Source organism: Pantherophis guttatus, chromosome 3, assembly GCF_059756535.1.
Source record: "Pantherophis guttatus breed Tessera chromosome 3, ASM5975653v1, whole genome shotgun sequence".
Lineage (NCBI taxonomy): Eukaryota > Metazoa > Chordata > Lepidosauria > Squamata > Colubridae > Pantherophis > Pantherophis guttatus.
In genome coordinates this window covers 120645774-120666180 of record NC_142065.1, presented here as the reverse complement: position 1 = coordinate 120666180, position 20407 = coordinate 120645774, and the positions used below count along the sequence as shown (strand labels likewise).

General features: G+C 38.4%; 1 protein-coding gene and 2 long non-coding RNA genes across 5 annotated transcripts in view; 1 reads left to right on the top strand and 2 right to left on the bottom strand.

The window, feature by feature from the left end:
• The window catches only part of NRG2 (neuregulin 2), a 389806-nt gene that overhangs the window by 291588 nt on the left and 77811 nt on the right, over positions 1–20407 (bottom strand). The gene's annotated exons all lie outside the window — the stretch shown is intronic.
• Positions 1774–5345, top strand: LOC117662325 (uncharacterized). Its single transcript, XR_004590326.2, has 3 exons — positions 1774–1861; positions 4137–4226; positions 5093–5345. It is a non-coding gene; the product is annotated as an uncharacterized LOC117662325 (long non-coding RNA).
• LOC117662328 (uncharacterized) lies at positions 4088–11253 on the bottom strand. Its single transcript, XR_004590329.3, has 2 exons — positions 7207–11253; positions 4088–4322 (listed from the first exon to the last, which is right to left on the bottom strand). It is a non-coding gene; the product is annotated as an uncharacterized LOC117662328 (long non-coding RNA).

The following is a 20407-nucleotide window of genomic DNA, read 5'->3' as shown; positions in this document are numbered from 1 at the left end:
TGTAGTTTTATTTAAAAAAATTCTTTTCCTGGGGGAATTCAATCCATTTATATTAATTGACAGCATCTTTATTTCTTCTTGATTGCTTCACTTATATATAGGTCTTGTTCCCCTAGTTACTCTTATTTCTCTCTGGTCCTTTGCTCTTGCTCCCTCTTGCTCTGTTCGTTCTTTTTCTCAGCTTCACTTTCTTCTTGTTGTATACACTTTTCTTCTGTTGTTGACTCTTCTTGACCTTTGTGTTCTATTTCTCCTTTCGCTTCCTGTCCCTCATCCATGTTGAAGTGGTGATCATAGAATACCATTGCTTTATGCAGTGAATCCAGTCTGTATCTCTTTTTGTGCCAGGTAACTAGTATTCCCTCAGGTATCAGCCATCTGAAGTTTACCTCATATTTAATCAACATCGTAGTCAAAAATTGGTATTGTTTCTGTAGGTCTCTTATCCTTCTAGAGGCCTGTTTCAAGACCACAAGGTGACAACCAGCATTTTGATTTGGACTCAGAAGTAAATCAGTAACCAATGCAATTCCCGCAGGAGTGGTGACATATGTGCAAATCTAGGCTTGTAAAAAAACCATGTGGGATACCATATTTTGAATCAACTGACATTTCTGGATACTTTTTAAGAGCAGCCCCATGTAGAGTACATTTCAGTAGTTGAGATGGGAGGTGACTAGGGCATGGGTAACTGTGAGCAAGGTTTGTTGGTCCAGGAAAGGGCATAATTGATTGGACAACCTATGTTTGCACAAAGTCCTTCCTGGCCATAATTGCTACTTGGTCCTTGAGCAGAAGTTGTGAGTCCAGGAAAACCCCTGGATTATGTACCAAGTCCCTCTGGGCAATGTAACCCCATCCAAAACCAAAGATTGATTTGATTGATTATTTATTTATTTATTTGTTTATTTGTTTATTTATTTATTTATTTATTTATTTTTAAATTTATATACCGCCCTTCTCCCTGAGGACTCAGGGTGGTGTACATCCAGAATTAAAAAACATGGAATACAAATATTAAAAAGCAATTAATATATATATAAATTTGGCCCAACATTAAAAATACAAACCAATTAAAACATTTAAAAATTTTTCTTAAACCAGCCCGGCTTGCTGGAAAAAGTGGGTTTTAAGGGCACGGCGGAAGGCACTAAGGTCTTGGATTCTCCTTATCTCTGGGGGCAACTGATTCCAGAGGGTAGGTGCCCCCACAAAGAAGGCCCTCCCCCTGGGGGTCACCAGCCTACATTGATTGGCTGATGGCACCCTGAGGAGGCCCTCTCTGTGGGAGCACACGGGACGATGGGAGGTCGTCGGTAGCAGCAGGCGGTCTCGAAGATAGCTAGGCCCGATGCCATGGAGCACTTTAAAGGTGATAACAATTCTTGTTATGTTAGGTGATGGCAATTCTTCATGAACCAAAGAACCCAAACCCAGAGCCGTTTCATCTTTCCATGGTTTAGTTTCAGCCCACTGCTCCCCCTCCAGCCCTTAACAGCCTCCAAGCACTGTGAGAGGTAGATCATGGCATCACTTAATTCACCATGGGCTGAGATATAGAGCTGGGTATCATCAGCATACTGATGATATATAGCTCATTGTGACAGATAATCTTACCAGTGGCTTCATGTACTGTAGATGTTAAACAGAAGCAGAAAAAAGTACCAAACCCTGAGGGATCCTGCAAAGCAAGAGACAAGAGCGGGACCTTTTGCTTCCTATCAATACTGACTGAGAACAGCCACAGAGAAGGAAATGAACCAGGACAATACGGTTTTGTACAAGTAACCAAGGATAAAGGGGGTTAAGACTGTATTTAAGTCTTAAATCAAGGTTGACTCAGTCTTCCATCCTTTCTAAGGTAGGTAAATTGAGGACCCAGTTTGTGGGGGCAATAAGCTGACTTTGTATAAATATACAAAAGTATGAAGGCTATTGCCATACACATCTAACTATGCTACTTCCCTGAGCAGTTATGGGCCAATCCATATCTAAGACCAACTTATGTCACTGGATTCTTACTTTGGGCAAAGAAAGGAGGAAAGAATGTTGTTTGTCATCTAGCTCCTGGCAGAAAAGCAGGATATAACACTTAATAGTAAAATAATGAAGATACATAGAACATAAATGGAAGAGAAATACTTGGAACCAATTATAGTTTTGTAACAAACAATAATTAAGGAAGAATTAGGGGCTTGGAGGCCAATGGGTTATACAAACTATATAATAAAAATACGTTATATCAATTATTATTCAGCATACAAAATGATCTTTAACATTTAACATTCCAGTAATACAGTCCTATTTCAACTTATGTGAAAAGTAATAAATAATGAAAAAAAGTTACTTTCAACGTATAAAAAACTAGAAAATAGGCAAGGAAACAATTGCTCCACTAATGACAGAAGATGGCAAGGAAGTAACATGCAGTAGAGAGAAAGCAGAGCTACTTAATTTATTCTTTGCATCTGTCCTCACACAAAAAGATAATGCAGCCCAATCTTTCAAAAACATAACTGTAAAAGACAGACTAGGAATACAAATGAATACAAATTAAAATTAAAATAACCAAGAAAATGGTAAACCTGGATAGCTCAACAGACTAAAAGCCTGTTATTAACATTCAGCTGTCTGCAATTATTGCAAGTTCAAATCTCCCCAGGCTCAAGGTTGACTCAGCCTTCCATCCTTTCTAAGGTAGGTAAATTGAGGACCCAGTTTGTGGGGGCAATAAGCTGACTTTGTATAAAATATACAAAAGTATGAAGACTATTGCTTAACGCATTGTAAGCCGCCCTGAGTCTCCGGAGAAGGGCGGCATATAAATCTAATTTAAAAAAAAAAAATAATAACAGTTGTCTGCTCTAGATGAGTTCAAATCACCAGGACCTGATGGATTATATCCCAGAGTTCTGAAGGAGCTGGCAGATCTGATCTTGGAATCATTGAACCATATCTTTCAATGATTCTGGAGCACCAGGGAACTACCTAAGGACTGGAAAAGAATTGATGTGGTTCCTATCTTCATAAAACAGGGGGGAGACAGATCTAGAAAACTACAGACCAATTGGTCTGACATCAATATCTGGGAAGATCCTGGAAAAGATAATCAAGCAACAAGTCTGTGAAAAAACTAGAAGCAAGCAAAGTTATAACCAGAAACCAACAAGGGTTTGTCAAAAACAGATCATGTCCAACAAATCTTATTTGATGAATGAAATCTCATTTCATTCTTTGACAAAGTGACTAAATTAGTGGGCCAACAAAATGCAGGTGACATAATATACTTGGATTTCAGTAAGGCATTTGACAAAGTAGAGCACAACCTACTTCTTCATAAGCTAACAAAATGTTGGACAGATAGCATCATCACCAGATAGATTGGTAACTGGTTGACAAATCACACTCAATGTGAAGTCCTTAATGGAACTATATCTACCTGGAAGGAAGGAAGCAGTGGGGTAACCCAAGGTTCCATTTTAGGCCCAGTACTCTTCAACATCTTCATAAACAATTTAGATGAGGGAATAAAAGGGGAATTCATCAAATTTGCAGATGACACCAAATTGTCGAGAATAGCCAACACCTCAGAAGATAGGCTCAAGATCCACATGGACTTAAATACTGCACCCTATCTAACAAAATGAAATTCAGTGTAGAAAAAAGTAAGATTTTACACTTAGGCAAGAAAATCCAAAATATACATGTACAGATTAGGTGAAACCTGGCTCAATAGCAGTAACTATGAGAGGGATCTTGGAGTCCTAGTGGACAATCACTTAAATATGAACCAGCAGTACATACAGTATATGTATATGTATTATACATGTGTGTGGGTGGGTGGGTAGGTGTGGGTGAATATGTATGTATATATGTTGGCTCCTTCACAGTATACATACGTAGTCATATACACATGCAGATGGAAATATTATTATCATTTTTAAAAATGTAAAGGGTGATTGCAGCTCCATCCACTAAAAAAAAAAATTGAAAATCCAGAGAATGACAATAGCAAGTCTTCTTTTCCCCAACATAAACACACATAAGGACAACAGTAAAGGCAAGAATTCATTATGTAACTTGACTCTCATTTTTAAAAGAACATTTTATGAATGTCAGAACATATTCTATTACAGGGTGCAGGTATAGTTAACCATTATTACACTTTTGGATGAAGAGTCATGGCAGCAAGACTGGCAATCCCAACAGGTTAAACCAGAATTCTTGTAAGTAGAGTTACTGGCATGATTATTTAGACCAAGTTATATGACAATCAGATTCTTGCAGTCCCGATCAGTTACACACAGTATACAAGATGGAATCTGTATAATGGAGAATAAAGTAGAATTACTGCTTCTCATGGTTTACAAACCACATTTCTCTTTCTGCAATTTAAAGCAATATTTGCCTCTTTTCTTCATTCAGATGACATTGCTGACTCATTTTCACTTGTAGCGACTACTATTCCAAGATATTGTCAGCATTCCAAGTAATGCACCCATCGAAAGCAGAACTCCGAGGCAGATAGATTCCTCTAGGAACATGTTTATTGGATACATCATATTGGCACAACCAGTGAACACCAACTCTGAAGGTTCCCACAGTTTCCACCTAATTAAAAGAATGAAACTTCCCCCCTCCCCAGTATCACCAGTCACATGACCCAATGAATACAGCTGGCAGGCTCCTCTCCTCCTTCACCAGCCACCTGTTAAAATTATCTTGGTTCCCACAGGAAAACTTTTTATTTTGATTGTAAGCTGGCTATTTACTTCCCCCTTCTCTTCTTTCTCAGGCTTTGTGACCACTTTGAGGCAGCACAAGATGGCTTCAGTCAAGTTAGCTTGAGTTGACAGATATTTTACACAATAGCATTACCATAGAAGGTCATTATCATTAGCCATACAATTGTGTCCAACCCTTGGTCCTTCTGTCTTGCACTGCCTCCTTCAACCAAAAAGTACAAACCATTATATTAATCGGACTTCTTTTTGAAAAAAGTACTTTGTATTTCTCTTTGTATGTTAGAGTTCATACCATTATTTTCAGGTTACTTCTTTCATTAATTTTGAATTCTGATTTTAACTTCTAGGATATTAGAAGACAAGAACCCTTCAGACTTGACAGAATGTGAACTGCTTGCTGGGACTCAGTCATTCAATCTGATTGGCACAAAAAACATTGCAACTCTCTGGTCCCTTGCAACTCAAATCAAACACAGTTCTGTCTTTAAGGTCAACCATGACAGTAATTGGATTTGATGATTCTGTTTATTCCCTGACAGAGCTTCCTTAGACTGTGAAAGCTGTGAAAATCTCTCATCTAAACCTTTCTTTCAAAGCTTCTAACGTTATCTGCTCATTTCCCAGGTTCTTACTTCTTCTAAAGGTAGCCCATGCACTCCTGGCAGCAGTAGCAACAAGCCTAAGTAGAGGTCAGGAGGCGGGGCTAAGACTGCTGAAGGCCCTAGGCCTCTACTTCAATCCCAGCACTGCCAGTGCCACTATCAAGGAGTGCCACAGTGTAAGGTAGCCAAAAGAGCAGAGATTACCTTCTTCTAGAAAGATATTTATGAACACCTATGAATCTAGATCTATTGAAAGTTGAAAAAAAATCCAAAGTAAATGTGTATAGGACTGAAGTTATTATATAGAGATTTTTACTCTGCTTCAATATTAAGTAATATGCATGTATTCAGACATGAATAATTCCTGCATTAGAAAAGATGAGATATACCTCCCACAAAATGAAAATATTTAGGTTTGAGCTCTTTCCCCATTTGCCCATGTTAATCCATTTTGATTTCTCAAACTTTTTCTAGAATATGAATATCTATATGAGAGACCCAAATTTTTAGATATGTATTATTAAGAAACCACACATTTTAACGAAACATTAAACAAGCCTTTAAAAAGTGGCTTCCCAAAGCCTCTTTCAGCCTGATGATCTTAGAAGTTGCATGCCATAGAGGTGGAAGAGGTTAATATAGATAGCTCTAAAGCATTATACTGCAGAATGCTGCCATGCTGTTTTACTAGGGAACCACAACAAGGAGAAAATAAATAAAATGGAACCTACAGTGCCTGCTAGTGAAATATATGGTACCCCAGTTCCAGAATATAAGCTTAACGAGTGAGTGGTAAGTTGAGGAAACAAGTGGGAGTTGTAAAGAGCTGAAGCAGGGCTTAAGGAGGAATCCTTTAAAAAATCCATCCCTCAAAGTCACTTGTGTTTAGTTCACTAGTTTGAGAAGAGCCTTTCTATTGGAGCTACCTTAAGAAACAAAAATGAAGATGAACAGATATGAAACTGCTGCCCTAACTTGCAATGCTTCTGGCACATCCGTCTTCTTCCCAGAAAACAACCTGGCATATATTTGCATTAAGTGCAAATTTCTACCATTGCTTAAAGAAAAAAATAAATCAAAGTAGAGGAGCAGACACACTTCAGACACAGGATAAAGATTTATCAGATCAAACAAAGGGGATGCTACCACAGGAGTTGAAAGAGAAAGCAATTCATCATAAACAGACAAACAAAAGAGAAAGCCCAATCAACAAAATAACTACCAAAAGTAAGACCCACAAAATCTATTCTGAAGGCTGGAAATCAGAAACAGTTTTCAACCTCCCCACTAGGCTCTTAGACTTTGAGGAAGAAAAGATGATACTGCAAAACATGATGCAGAACAGTGGATCCAGCAGTATCTTGCAGGAAGACAAAAAGGAGAAACCTAACAGTTGATGACTACATGGAACCCCAAAAAGTATGCACTGACAGAGCCATGCGCTCATTACTCTGCTCCTTGCCAGGCAGAAGTATTGATTTGGAACATGACCACACAATTTCTTATAGTCACAAAAGATTCTGACACTAACCTATTGCTAACCTGCTAACCTGTTGCTAACAGAATAAAGTCATTGCTCCTACAGAAAAGCATTTACACTTTTTAAAAGTTTTTTTTAATCCCGCTTTTTTTTATAAATAACTCAAGGTAACGAACATACCATAGGATCTTTCCTAAAAAATTCATGAAGATGTCATTCCTTAATTTAATTTGTCACCTCATCCTCACAATTCAACGTATTAAAAAGAAAAATTGCTCTCTTTTAATTCACAGATTTAAAACCCATATCATGACTAATGACCCATATCTATTTGTCATATTCATAAGAACTTTGTGTAATGAATAGAAAGATAATTTACCTTTATAGCAAGAGAGTACCCATCATTACACAGGATGTTCTTATTGCTATTTGTATTTTAAGTGCTTTTTTATTTCCTTAGATTTTATGTCACGCACACGGTGGCTCAGTGGTTAAGACACTGGGCTTGTAGGCTGATAACCTGGGTTCGAGACCCGAGCACCACACAACAGGTAAACTCCCGTCCTCATCCCAGCTCCTGCCCACCTAGCAGTTCTAAAGCATGCAAATGCAAGTAGATAAATAGGTAACAGTGGGAAAGTAACAGTGCTTCATGACATCATACTGGCCACATGACCACGGAAATGTCAATGGCCTTGAAACAGAGACAAGCATCGGCCTCTATAGTCAGCTACGGCTACCAGAGTAAAATCCGCAGGGACTCCTATATTTTATGTCAGAAATTAGTCTGTATCAGGTATTTCTCCTTTTGGCTTTGACCCCTTTTGTGAATGGATTTCTATTCCTGGATAACTAAGCCAGAGAGAAGATGGTGTTTGTTTTGTGAGGGTGTGTGATATGACTATGCAGGTATTAAGATTGTGAACAAGGTTTTCTTAGGTCCATCTGGCATATTTTGAAGCTTTTGGGTGGGAAAAGGATAATCCTGAGGCTCATATACCTTGCATGAGCTTGATGGACAGTGATTCAGAAAGGCCTTCACCAACTGTTGAAAGGTATATAGTAGACAGATCAGGAAGCAGGCATTACTTATCTCTCAGCAGACATTACTTATCTCTCAGCACTAGGCAAGGCTCGTCCTCAGAGAAGATAGATATAGTCCCATAACCAGCCCCTTTAATGCAGTAAACTTGGTTGCAAATTTCTGATTTTTTTGTTTTATTAAATTGATGGCCCTATCAACCACGCCTGGGGCTTGTGAAGCGAGATTGCATCAGAAATACCTAAATCATAGTTTGACTAAGAACCAAAATGTCCCCAAACGTCACACTTTTTTTCTAATTATTCAACTCAGGTAGTAGACATATTGTATTTTTAAAAAACCATGCCTTTATATATTAATAAGGCACTGGTGTGCTTTGCAGATTAAATGCTTAGAGAAAGTCAGAACTTTTTCCCCAACCTGTAACAGCCAAAGTTAATGTGCTCCTCCTATGAAACTGTAAGAAAAACCCTTTTGGCTTGGACTGATAATCAATAAAAAACAAACACGTATCATCCCCTCCCCAATTTAGGATGTCTAAAGTGGCTGCAAAGTAAATCACCAGACATATTGCTTGGATTAACTTTCTGTTATGAACAGATGCAGGCCTGGGAACAGCAACTCACAGAATGCTCTAACTGAGTCAGAATGCAGTTGCTACAGGGGTGAAATCCAGCAGGTTCTGACAGGTTCTGGAGAACCGGCAAATAAAACCTCTGGCTGGTCCCAGAGTGGGGTGGGAATGGAGATTTTGCAATATCCTTCCCCCAGGAGTGGGGAGGGAATGGGGATGTTGCAGTATCCTTCCCCTGGAGTGGGGTGGGAATGGAGATTTTGCAGTATCCTTCCCCTGCCATGCCCACCAAGCCACACCACGCCACCAAGCCACACCACGCCACCAAGCCACACCCACAGAACCAGTAGTAAAAAAAATTGGATTTCACTGCTGAGTTCCTAAGTAGTATAGCGGAACCAAGGGGATAAAGCTGGCAAAGAGAAGCATGAATACGGGAATGGAGAAAGGCAACATCACTACATCTAACAAACTAGAGAGTTCCAACTTAAATCCAGACATAAAAAAAAAAAGATGAACCGATTATCTATTGTATATTACATTCCTTTTAATGATAAGCCTGAACTAACCACAAATGGAAGACAATTAAAATTAATACTGCATAACTTTATGCCCCTTGATTGTATATCACTTCAAAAAAGATAAAGAACTCACAAAATTGCAAATATAATTTTGGTCTATTTTGAAGAAAGGAGATTGGAAAGATTTTGAAAACATATTAGAAATACTTAACTTTAAAAAACTAAATGGAAATAGCACTGCCATCTAGTGTTGACATATAAACCAGACATTCATTCTGTTATGATGCCATCATTTAAACAATTTATGTTAACAAATACTTCATAAACAACATTTTATTTAAATATTTATTTGTTTTTTAGTTTGTATAGTTCTCTCTGGCCACTTGTACAAGAGAAATTAAAATGTAATGACTATTCAAAATGTAATACAATTCAAAAAACAATATCTAAACAATAGATAGTACAGGAGCACTGAAATCCAATAAAACTCTCAAATAATATTAATGGGAAATTAAAATTGTTTTAGTCTAGCTCTTGGAATTATATCAAAGTAGGTGTCAGATCAGCATTCCTAGGAACAATATTTTATATTGGAGGTGTCTCATTTTGGAAGTGGCTAGGAGACTAGTAGAAGATCCCACCTCTACCCCATGTACCCATTGGTTCTTTGATCACTTTATTGTATAGAATAGAATAGAACAGAACAGAACAGAACAGAACAGAACAGAACAGAATAGAATAGAATAGAATACTTTATTGGCCAAGTGTGAGTGGACACACAAGGAATTTGTTAACTTACACAAGGAATTTGTTAACTTACACAAGGAATTTGTTAACTTACACAAGGAATTTGTTAACTTATGGTTTGATTTTGCTGCCCAATGTTTTAATTTTTTGATGCTTTGTTTTATATCATTAACTATAACATTGTAAGCCCCCATATTTGATAGGTGGCATATAAATTTAATAAATATATATTTTGGGTTACTACCAGAAGGAAGTTGTGATCAGAAATCTTTAGCCAAAGTTTACACTAAGTACACTTTCTGGCTCAAATAGGGTATTATGGTAAGCTGCCTTGGAAATTAGCAGGAGAGTGCTCAAAGCATGCTTCATTTTTCTACAGTTAAATCATCAAAATCTTGAAGAAACACACAAAACATTGTGCTTTTTCTGTGGTTATTGAGGGTCACCAACACATTCAGTGATTTCAGATCTATGTAAAAAATTGCAGTCAATGTAGATTAGCCAAATCTGAGTCAAAGTAAGTAAATTCAAGGTGAGCATCAAGTGAAAAAGGCAACTGGAATAAATCCCCTAGCCAGTTTTGAATAAGTCCTGTTGAGTCAAGCTCTCCTGACTAGGATAACAATGAGGAAAAGGATATTTGTCTCAGCAACTTTCTAAACCCAGTTCAAAACATGACAGGCAATTGGATCTGCAATGAAATCATATCAGTGGAGGAACTACAGGTAGCCCTCAGCTAACAACGATTCAAACTACCATGGATTTGAAAAAAGGTTACAACCCATCCTCAAACTTACAACCACCCTCGTCACATAATTACATTTTGGATACTTGGCAACCAGCTTGAATTTATGACGAATTGTAGTGTCCTGCAGTCATATGATTGCATTTTGTGACTTTTTTGCCATTTGCAGAAACAGCCATTGGGTTAAGAGCATGTGCTTCCCTTAATAACCATGGAGACTTAACAACAGTGATAAAAATGGTTGTAAAATCCAATCCAATCACAAGTTGCCTCAACTTACAACCACAATGACTTTGAACCACAATTCCAGTTCCAATTGTGATTATAAGTCAAATAATATGTGTAATTAAATTGTTAATTGAATCTAGTCACTTGATTTTGGGGTCTGAGATTTCTGTATAGTTAGATAGATTAAGGTTTTGTAGGGAATTCACTTGCTGCTAGGGATTGCTAGTAAGGCCTTAAATATATAGAACAGACTGTTCTTCTGTAGATGAAGTGGCATAAGTCTCATCTTTATTGGGGAACTTATTGGGCTGAGGTTACAAAATAATCATGTTGAAATGACTAAATGGCTTATCTCATTGCTATTTTTATCTGAAAAATCAAATGAAGTACAAATCACAGAAGATGATTCCAACTGCTATGTTCTTAAACAACAACTTCGAATTATCTTAATGTTCCATCTATTCTACCCCATATTTCTCAGGTGGTTTTATTTCTTAGCAAAAGAAGAAAAATTAATGAGTCGGTAAAGTAAAAAGAACTGGAAGCCTGCAGTTTGTTTTTACATAAAAGTCAACTGTTGGACTCACCCAATTCTCCTGCAGCAGCTACACTGCTACCTTGCTGGTAAAAGGGATGAGCAATGAGTTTGAGGCCACCTAGGCACTTGCAAACCCCGGCAGGTGTACCTCAGAGCTGCCATTTCCTTTCATCGTATTGGGAGCAGGAAGAAAGTAGATCAGCCTGAAAAAAATGAAAAAGATGAAGCAGAGCCATCAGTCCACACTGAGGCTGGCCTACCACTCTGAGACAGTTGTTACAATCAGATCATGAGTGTGTGAACACTTACATGTAAGATACCAAAGCCAGGGATTGGGGCTTCTACTGCTAAACAGGGGGCATGTCTGTCAAACAATCAGGTCACCAATCACAGATGGACTGCAGGAGAAGCTTCTTTTTGGTCTTGCTCCGGATACTTTGTATGATAAAACTGAAAAATGTTGCAGAAGAACATTTTCATTTTACAACTTTTGCCTTCCTCTCAATACACTGCAGAAGCAAAAGCAAACTGTGAAATGACCCAGGAGAAATAGGCTAGTTTAGCCAACAGGATGCAGAACTTGGGAAGATCATTCTTGTGTTCTCTCCCCTTAAGAAACTGAGAAAGGATGTAAGAAGGTAAGAACCCTAAAGTACAATGTATAGATAAATACACATATAGGACGCATACCAGAAAGAAAGGAAAATATAAACTATTTCATAAACCAAAAGTGATGTTTAAATACTATGTGCCAATCTTAATGTCAGAACAGAATCCCATTATTGACTGGAACAATTATCGTAACCTATCTCAAAAGCAGTTCCATTATGATAAAAAAAAAAAAACCAAACCATCTGTTAGAGTTTCTTGCAAAAATCAAATCCAGAAGCACACGCAGATAAACTGATGCAGCAGGATTCATTAACACAATAATACATGAAGTAAATTTACAATACCAACAGCAGATTCACAGGCAGAGGAGAGATTGCTTTCAGTTCCAGTAGCAAACTAGTTTCAGTTTCTCTGCACAGACTCAGAAGCTGCAGACTAAGGCATGCCCTGGCTCCGGTCTGTCTCAGCTCCTAAACAGCCCTCATTGATTGACTTAGTTGCTATGCCTATTCATTGGCTGATCTATTCCAGTTTATGAATATTCATACTCTGACACTCCTCCCTTCATAACTGGAATACAAACAAAATCAAATTACCTTAATATTCTTCAGATACCTGTATTTGAAGACCCACATTCACAATTTCCTTCAAATACTTGAGAACCCTTTTACTGTGATACATTCTTTGCAATGAAACAAAGATCACCCACAAATGCTAATAGTTGACAATCCCCACCTTGTAACTTTCCAGTGTACATGCAACCATCAGCCTTGCAATTCTTGAACCCAAGACACTGCAATGCAGTATCTAAACATGTATTCCAATTCCTGGCTAACTACTTCAGCCTATAAATGGCCTTGTTCAATTTATACACCATGTTAGGCTTTTTACTTTCATACCCTGGTGCTTGAACCATGTAGATTTCTTCCTCTAACTCAGCATTGAGAAATGCAGTGGTTATAGCAAAATGCCAAATTTTATGGCCATGTGCCGCTGCCAATGCTAGTGCGAGTCTTATGTTTCACTCTTTACAGTTGGTGTGAATACCTCATCATAGTGCACATTTTTCAACTGTGAAAAACCTTGTGCCACTAACCTTGCTTTATACTGGATCTCATTACTGGACAGTACTTTCTTCTTGTATATCCATTTGCATCCTACAGCTTTGCTACCCTGTGGCAAAGTCATAGATGTGAACACTTTGTTCAGCCATGGATTTTATTTTCTTGTCCATGGCTTCTTTCCACTTTATTTGTTCAATTTTAGGTAATGCCAATACTTCCTTATAGTTTGTTGGCTCATACCATACATTATATACTTTAACTTTACTAGCAGAATACCTGTCAGGTGGAATCCCCTTGTTCCATCGCTCTGACCTGCGTGGCATTGACTGCTCCTGTGTTTCAACCCTGTCTTGCTTCACAGCTTTTTCAGCTTCTCCTCCCTGAACACTGACACCATCACTAAGTGAGTTACCATCACTAAGTGGATCACCATCACTAAGGGAATCATTCCATAAATTTGCATCAATTCTTTTCCAATTTTACTAGCAGACCGGGAAATCACTATTCTTTTGCTCCCATCACTAAAACAATAGCTTTTTGAACCTGGCTCATAGCCCATAAACCTGAGCTTTCTAACCTTTGGTTGTCCCTTTCTTCCAATTGCTTTTTGTAACAGTAAAAGAATATGCACCCACGCATTGCTTCCAAAAACTCTTAAATGTGCCAGAGTTGGTTTTCCCCCATATAGCACTACATATGGAGTATCATTTATGGATGAACTCCACAGTCTAATAATTAAATAATGAGCCGTCAACATGGCTTCACCCCAATATGACCTGCTCAGACAAGAATCCTCCAGCAGTGAGTCCTTCATGGTTTGTAGGCAGGGTGGATAAAAATCAATGATTTTTTTAAAAAAATCAAAAAAATTTGATTTTTTTTATTTAAATCGGATTTTTTTTTATTTAAATCGGATTTTTTTATTTAAATCAGACTTTTTTTGATTTTTATTGACTTTATTTTAATAAAAAACTTTTCGGGTAAAAATCTATTATAAGATAGTTTTCTATTTAAGATACATAAATAATTTAGTTTATTCAGCATGAAATGGAGCTTAGTTATGTAGCACAAGGCTGTATATTCTGCAACACTGGGACTATCGGTGAGTCAACAGTGGGTCAAAGGAGTAGCAGAGATGACAGTTGCTCTTTAAAAATTGATTTAAATCGAGTTAATTTAAATCAAGTCTTTTTACTAGTGATTTAAATCATGATTTAAATCATGATTTAAATCAACTTGATTTAAATCAAATCCACCCTGTTTGTAGGACTCCATTCCGTCTCTCAACAACACCATTCTCAGCTGCTGTGTATGGATTTGTGTGTCTGTGTTTTATACCTACCGTATTTTTCGGAGTATAAGACGCACCAGAGTATAAGACGCACCTACCTTTTTTGTTTTGTTTTTTTTTATAAAAAGTTTTTTTTTATTTTTTAGACAAACACACATACAAACATACAATGTATTTTCTTTGAACAGAATATTTGGCTGGTTCACAAATTTAAACAGTGTTTAGTCATTTCAATTAAATTTACAACTTCTATATTTCCTTTTTGCCATATTTATTCCTCATCTATTTTTGTAAAAAACCAATATTACCCTTCATCCTCATCTGTAATCTTAATCAAATTCAATTTTTCCCTTCTATTCTATATTATACCCCTTCCTATTGTCATCTATTTTTATATCCATCCTCACATTGGTTAATTATGTAATATTACAATTGTTTAATACAAATCCAAAATTTTAATATAAATCAATTAGTTATATAACTATCTTTTTTTGTATATTAATAAATATGAACATGAATATTCCAATTATTTCCAATCCAATTTCTTACAAGTCAATTAATTATATTTACCAATAATAATAAACCAAATAATTTTCCCCATATATTCCTCCAAACCACAACTTAACCATTTCTCCTTTCAACACAATATACAATTAATAGTATCTCAATTATTACAATTCCCTAGTTAAATAGAGCTTTCCCCTTATGTTACTCATTTTCACATCTTAAACTCTCCCAATAACCCAAATAGTTTTGCCCATATAATCCTCCAAATCACAACTTAATCATGTCTACTTTCATCACAATATATAATTAAAAATATTTCAATCATTACAATTTCCCTAATTAAATTTAAAAATGTTCTAGCTGTTATCCAAGCTATCCTTTTTACTAATAGTAAAAAGCTAATCCTTTTTACTTTTACCACCATATACCATTAAAGGTATTTCAATTGTTACAGTTCATACTTATTCATATTTCTAAAAAAAATAAAAAAATAAAAACTTATCATTGTCTAGATTTCAAAAATACAAAAACAAATATTCCAATTATTATTCATTTCATTTTTACAATCATGATTTCCCATTTATTTCTTACTACTATTCATATTTCAATTCTAAATATGTATAATATCTTTCTCTTTCATTTCTTTTTCTCCCTTCCCATTTTTATTTTTGCCTTTTTCTTTCTCCTTTTTCTCTTTTGTATTTTAAAATCTTGAACTCTCCTCTTTTGCCCTAAATTTCCCATTGTTTGCACCTACCTTTTTTGGTGAGGAAAAAGAAGAAAAAGAAAAATTAAGACCAGCTGCCTGCAATTACTGCAGGTTCGAATCTCGCCAGGCTCAAGGTTGACTCAGCCTTCCATCCTTTCTAAGGTAGGTAAATTCAGGACCCAGTTGTGGGGGCAATAAGCTGACTTTGTATAAATATACAAAAGGATGAAGACTATTGCTTAACGCATTGTAAGCCGCCCTGAGTCTCCGGAGAAGGGCGGCATATAAATCAAACAAAAAAAAAATTAAAAAAATCTGCTTCTGCCTAATTTTGCAACGTTGCAGCAAACAGCAAACAGCCTGCTTTACTTTCATTTTCGTTTTCAGCATAGCTTGATTAGCACAAGGAAAAAAAAATTCTGCTCCAGCAATTTACCTCTTTGCAGCAAGCAGCAGAGCCCTGTGCAAAACAGCTGAGAGCAAATCAGCTGAGAGTCGGGAGGCCTTCCAATCAACTTGTGCTAATTAGGTTGTGCTGAAGCTGAAAGAAGCTGTTTTTTCTTGCTGTTTGCTTGCAAGGAGGTAACTGCATCGAGGCACAGGCCAAAGGGTGAGGGCTAGTGGGTGGGCGGGGCTACAGTTGGTGTATAAGATGCACTTAAATTTTCACCCCCTTTTAGGGGGGGAAAGGTGCATCTTATACTCCGAAAAATACGGTAACTGTCCCAACCACTGTTGAAAACTTGGTGACATGAATTCTGAACCTCTGTCAGTCTGCAGCTGACATACCTGCTATTTATATCTCCTTTCCACAAAGCTTACCCATTGCTTATATTTCTGTAGCACCTCTATTTTACTCTTTAGTAAATAGCAGAACCCAAACCTGCTGTAATCATCTACAATGACCAGCACATAATTGTAGAGGTAGGTCAAAGGTCATAGTGCCAAGCTTTGAGCAGCACACTGCCTTAGCTCATGCGCTGTGGGTCTTGCCTGCTTCTATGATCTCATTTTGGCTCTGATCTGGATTATCTCATCTCACCTTCAGAGAGGATGGCATCATGAAAGGGGGGTGAATAGTTTCTACCAATTAGGATGCTATTGCTGTCCTTTCTTTTTGTCTGCCTGTAAAAACTGTATAAAAAATAAAGCTCTCTGCAAGAGCGAGAGAGACATCTTCGCACAGAGCAAAAGTCTGGACCTCTGATTTACAACATATACTTTGCTCCTCCTAAACTGGCTTGCATTGGGGCCACCAAATCTGCATGTACCAGCTCTAGAGCTCTTGTTGTCTGCCTTGGTGCTACTCTTGCTTACTGGGAATGCTTTGGACTTTGATGATTTGCATACTGAACAGTCCAAGTATGCCTTACATCCCTTTATATTTAATCCTTCTGCAAACCGGTCCATCCTTTGCAAAACTCTGAAGTTGGCATGGCCAAGCTTCCTGTGCAAGAGATGAACAAATGAATCATGTTGTGGCACATTTCCAAATGTTTCTGCACATTGAACCTTTTGTCCCTGGTACACATAAAGGTTATCCTGCTTTATGCCCTGTGCACATACATTCCCATTTCTCTTTATGAGACACCTCGCATTTGCAAATGTGGTCTCAAATCCTTCCTTATCTAAACTAGAGACACTCAGCAAATTATACTCCATTTCAGGCACACATAATATGTTTCCATAAAATGGAAACATATCATTTCCAGATATCGAATTTGCACACTGCCTCTTCCAATGACTTTAACCTTCTGGCCATTTGCCAAGGCTACTGCATCTCCAGAAGCTCGATCCAACCTGTAAAACAATTTAGAATTATTAACAATTGTTTGACTTGCCCCACTGTCAACCAAATCAACCATTTGTCTCTGCTATTGCAATAGCTAACTTTTGCAACAGAAACTTGTCCATCTTGCAATTGTCTTCCTTGCAAATAATTATTGTCTTGCAAATAACTTTTTCTTTGCAAGCAGTTCTTTTTTCACCACAAATGAAACACCTCCATTGTTGCTGTGCTTTCTGCTTAGAAAGTCTTTGCTGGGCTGTAATCTGATCTCTTCTGCTGCTACATTTCTCTTCTCTACAGTTAGCCAGTCTGTGGAATTTTCCACTCTTCTCTCTCTGCTCCCTGTGCCCCCACGTCAGGAATTCCTCCTTGTGGCTTTTTCTATAATGGCATTTGTTCTCCTTAGCAATCAAACAAGCCTTTAGAGCCTCCAAATGCAACTCCTGCTCTGGTTTGCACTCAAACATTGCAGAAACAATGTCCCACATTTCATCAAGACTGTTTAACACTAGCAATACTTTGAGACTCAGGAAACTGCATGCCACGCTGTTCGAACTCCACAAGCACAGATTCACCTGGTTGCAAATAGGCTCTGTATAACTTTCTTGATAATTGTACAATATTGCATGCAGACACACTCACATGCACATTTCTTAATTTCAGCCAGACTTCATTTGCAGTCTTTAAATCAGCTACATTGATAAACTGTTCATCTTCTAAACTCAAGATGATATAAGCCATTGCTTTATCATGCTACCTCTGCTCTACAGCTGCAAATACCTGTTGTGGATTAATAACCATACCACAGAGCTTCTTTGCCTTCAGGAAACATTTCATCTTTGTAGCCCAAATTATATAGTTCTTCTGTCCCAAACAAGGCAGAGAGCTCTCCTGCAATTTAACAGCAGCCATCCTCGTGACAGTGCTGCCATTCATGCGTGCAATGGCATAAGCCTTGCAGAGTCCTGCTCCACGAGGCGGCGGTGGTGGCATGATGAGTTTCACAAAGACTCATTTCTGACAAGTGGGGCAGGGGAGAAGCAAGACGCGTGGAGCGAGACATGGGTCCCATTGCCGACTCTTCTCCCCTCCATCACCGGGCATGGCATGGCAGGGCTCCTGCCCCTTGCTTAGCTACCCACCACCTTTAGGGATGCAATTTGTGGGTGGCAAGTGGGGCGGGCGAGAAGCGGGACATGCATCTTCCCTTTCCAGCTCCGTGGCGTTCCTTGCCGTTGTGTCCAGGAAAACACATTGTAAAAAAAACTCTTCTCGCGAGTTCAATCAAACTTCTTGAACTTGCGAGAAGTTTTCTTTTACAATATGTTTCCCTGGACACAACGGCAAGGAAAGCCATGGAGCTGGAAAGGTAAGACATGCCTCTTGCAACCCAACACATCCCACCCCACCCCAAAGGCAACAGCAGCCTGGCTGCTTCCCTTCCCCCCCCATCTCTTTATCGAGAGGAGTGGTAGGTGGGGCAGGGGAGAAGCAAGATGCGTGGAACAAGACATGGCTCCCCTTGCCATCTCTTCTCACCCCCCCGCGCCGGGCACAGCAGGGCTCCTGCCCCTTGCTTAGCCACCCACCCCCTTTAGGGATGCAATTTGGGGGTGGCAAGTGTGGCATGCAAGAAGCAGGGTGCATATCTTACCTTTCCAGCTCCATCGCATTCCTCGCCATTGTGTCCAGGGAAACATGTTGTAAAAAAAAACCTTTATTGAACTCGTGAGGGTTTTTCTTTTACAACATGTTTCTCTGGACACAACGGCGAGGAATGCTATGGAGCTTGAAAGGTAAGATGCGCGTCCTGCTTCTCTCCCGCCCCACTTGCCACCCACAAATTGCATACCTAAAGGGGGCGGGTGGCTAAACAAGGGGCAGGAGCCCTGCCATGCCTGGCGAGGGGGGGAAGAGATGGCAAGGGGACTCATGTCTCGCTCCACACGTCTCGCTTCTCCCTCGCCCATCTGTCAGAAATGAGTCTTTGTGAGACTCATCACACAGCCAGTGCCACCTTGTGGAGCAGGACTCTGCAAGGCTTGTGCTGTTGCATGCACGAACAACAGCACTGCCGTGAGGTTCGGCATACCGGCACAGCCACAAGCGGCAGGATGCCAGCTGTGCCGGTATGATGAAGCTCACAGCGGTGCTGCAGTTCATGCATGCAACGGCACAACAAGCCTTGCAGAATCCTGCTCCACGAGGCAGTGGCAGGACATATCAGGGGAGAAGCAGCCAGCCACTTGGCCGGCATGAAGAACAGGGAGGGGAGGGCATGTCCCCCCCGCTCCCTCCTGGCCTCGCCTCCTCACCTCATATTGTTTGTGCGGCAAGCAACCAGAGGAAATGGCAGGATCAGCTGCGCATGTGCGTAAGTAGTTGGTGGGGGACTTATTTTGGGGGGAGCTGATTTTAACGCATGCGCTGAAAAGTCCGATTGGGATTATCCAGAGAGGTCTTAGTTTCGGCGAAACACGGTAGTGGAGCTGAATCAAGATATCAATTTTCAACTGAAAACACAGCCGTGCTAGACTATAGTGCAAGACTAAAGGTTCAGCAATAAAAAGACGATGATAGCATTACAAAGTTTAAATAACTAGAGGAATTGCTTTTCTTTCAAATTCTGGCAATTAAAAATTATTTGAAATGCAGCATTAAGTTAACATAGTCATATGTAATTTCCAAATGGAAAGAAAATATTGTTTTTAAAAGATATTGACTATTTTTTTTAGAAACAGCAGAATGCTTCTTCTGCATCCATCAATACAAACCTATTTTACTATAAGAACAATTATCTTGGTTTTTGGTTGAAGTTAAAATTAACAAACTAAAATGTCTCAGCATATGACACGTTGAAACATTTAAAATTTGTGTAAGGAATTAAAATGTTTTTCATTACCTTAGATACTTGATGTAATCAATTACCCTTGAGATCATTAGCACAACTAATTCATTTTATTTATTTATTTTTAAGTTTTTTATTAATAATTCAAATTTAAAAAACAATGGACATGATTTGACATCTCTAGTTTCTAACATCTGTCTAATTCAAATTAATAAATAATATATTCCTTAATCTATATACAAATTTACATGTATCTTACTTCATTATATGTCAAGCATACTACATAATTCCTCCTAAACAACTATATCCATATCCAATAAACCTATATCACACACACCAGTTCAGTATACTGTACATCGACATAT